This window comes from Phyllostomus hastatus, unplaced genomic scaffold (genome assembly GCF_019186645.2).
Source record: "Phyllostomus hastatus isolate PE091 unplaced genomic scaffold, TTU_PhHast_1.1 phas_contig_468, whole genome shotgun sequence".
Taxonomy (NCBI): domain Eukaryota; kingdom Metazoa; phylum Chordata; class Mammalia; order Chiroptera; family Phyllostomidae; genus Phyllostomus; species Phyllostomus hastatus.
Window position 1 is genome coordinate 2,437,395 of NW_025333884.1, and position 2,822 is coordinate 2,440,216.

Sequence of the window (2,822 nt, forward strand, 5' to 3'; positions counted from 1 at the left end):
GCCTGTCACTTGTGCCCTTCAGCCATTATCCAGAGCAAGTCGTATGACACACCCAAAGTCAAGGCTATCCCTCAGTCTACCTCTATGGGTAAGATGATTTTCATTCATGCTTTCATAAAGGGGAGCTCTCACTCATACATCCACACACAATTCATATCCCTGGAGTGTCTCTGGGAGAATGTCCGAGAGTAATAACGTGTTTGCTTCTGGGAGGGGTGTATGGGGCTCAAGGGTTACAAAGGCTTTTCACTCTACAGTCTTTCATTCCCTGTGATCATCTGTTTCTGACAAAGCACTGCTTTGTAAATTTAAAAAAGGACAGGAAACCCTGGCTGGTATGGTTCAGTCGGTTGGAGCGTTGTCCTGTATACCAAAAGGTCGAGGGTTTGATTCCTGGTCAGGACTCATGCCCAGGTTACAGATTCCATCCCCAATTGGTGTCTCTTTTCTCTCTCTCCCCTTTCTTCTCTCTTTTAAAAGATTTTATTTACTTAGTTTTAGAGAGATGGGAAGGGACAGAGAAAGAGAAGGAGAGAAACATCAGTGTGTGTTTGCCTCCCTCATGCACCCCCCCGGCCGGCAACCCAGGCATGTACCCTGACTGGGAATCGAACCTGTGACACTTAGGTTCACAGCCCATGCTCAATCCACTGAGCTATGCCAGCCAGGGCTCTCCTTCTTTCTATGGGGCTGATCATAGTGCCTACTTCGGGGGGTAGCTGTGTGGCTTCAAGGGCTTTGCCACGCCTCAGTCATGTCCTCTTGGACAGGTCCCTTGACCTGTGTGTACCTCATCTCCTGTGAAATGGGGACAATCATAGCACCTCACAGGCTCATGGGAGGATTAAGAGTTACGAGACTTGGCACAGGACCCATCCTGGGTAAGAAGATCTCAGGACACTCCAGCCCTTGCTGGGTGCAAAAGTACTTGGCACAGATGGGGCCCGCCTAAAGGAACGGTCCCCTTAATTACTATTTTATTTCAGCCTTTGTGTCCTTTAATGTTCTCTGCAATATAATGAGTGTGATGAGTCCTCCCAGTTTTAGAGATGAGGAAAGTAGGTGTCAGAAAATCACCACCTACCCCAGGTTACATAGAAAGGAAATGGCAACAGAAGGATTCGAACTCACATGTTTCCTGGCCCCGATTCCTTCCCACACATTGTGTCTTCTGGGGCAATTCTGCGCTGGACCTTTTAGGAGATTACCTGTTAATCCCCACGACAGTCCCCCAGAGTAGGTTACCCTTGTGAGTCCTGTGGTGCACACCAGGAGCCCGAGGCCCAGAGAGGGTTAGTTCCTGGCTCCGGGGCCACCCAGCCAGCAAATGTAGGAGCAGGGATTTGCACCTGGGCCACCTGCCTGCAGTCCCTGCATGGCCTCCTAGTAAGCGGGTGGCAGATCCGGAACTCATCCACTGTCCTGAGTTGGGGGTGGGGGCTCAGCTTCCCCCATCTATTCTGTTCTCTCAAAATAATCAGGAGAATTTAGAGCGTGAATTTGAGTTTTATTTTCTATCATTCAATCAACACCCACTCTCCCGAGGGTCTTCTCTGTGTTCTGCCTGTGTTGGGTAGCACTGTGGACACAATAGTGAGTCCAGTGTGGGAGACCATGGCCCACGGTGGGCGGAGCTGGGATGTGAGAGTCCAGGAGGCGGCAGGAGCCCAGAAGTAGCGTCTCCTGCTGTCTGTAGGGTGTCAGAGAAAGCTGCTTAGAGCAGGGAGCTTTTGCACTGGAGTTTGGAAAACAGATGGGGAGCTTCTGGAGGTCTGGTGCACGGGACAGTAGCGCCCTCTGCTGGCTGTATTTTGTAGTGCAGAGACTAGGGTACTTCAGGGTTTCGGAAAAGCGCGCGCTGAACCAAATTCTGTAATGCGAGAACCCGTGAGCCCAGTTTGGGCCAATTTAGTTTTCTAGGACTTGATTCAGTCAGCCAGTCACTCAACAAATATTTAGTGAGCACCTACTTTGCGCCAGCCCTGTATTAGCGCTAAAGATACAGTACTGACCATACAGATCCCTGCCCTCAAGAGTTGGCATTCTAGTGGAGGGTGAGCCGATAATATAATATACAATCAGATTAAAATATATGTAAAACGAAATAATAATAATATGCAATCAGTAGTTAATATTTGCTAAGTGCTTCCTATCTTTTTATTAACGCATTTGGTCTTCACAGCCTTGACTATCTCCATTTTATAGATTAGGAAAACTGACGCACAGAGAGGTTAAGTTACTTGTCCAAGGCCTGCAATAAGTGCTCAAATGAAATGTCAACCCAGAGCCTAAATTTTAGCCATTACATTCCCTCGCCAATAATGTGATGTGACATAATAATGTGATATATTACATAAAATAATTTTAGGCCCTGGAAACTTTGTAAACCAAATCAAAAAGGGAAATGAGGTAGTGTTTTGGTGGGAAGGTGTCATTTAGAAGGGGCAGTCAGGGAAGGCCTCTCGGAGGAAGCGGCCTTTGAGAAGAGACCAGACAAATAATGAGATCTGTGAGAAGAGAGGTCCAAGCAGGAGGCACAGCCAAGGCCAAGGCCCAAAGGATGAAACCGCAAGAAGGCCATGGGTGTGGGATCCAAAGTTTCCCAGATTCCGAGTCCTTAAGGTTCTAGGTCGCTGAGGTGCAGGTTTCCAGGCTTCACGCACGCGGGACTCCACCTGATTCGACGTGCACTGGCGTATCCGGGCTGGGCATTCGAGGTGCTGAAATTCCCTCTGGGCTCTGGCCGCCGGCCTAAACTTTCCCCGGGCGGTGGGCGGGGCCAGCCTCACCTGCGAGGGGCGGTGCGCCTGACCGCCCGCCCT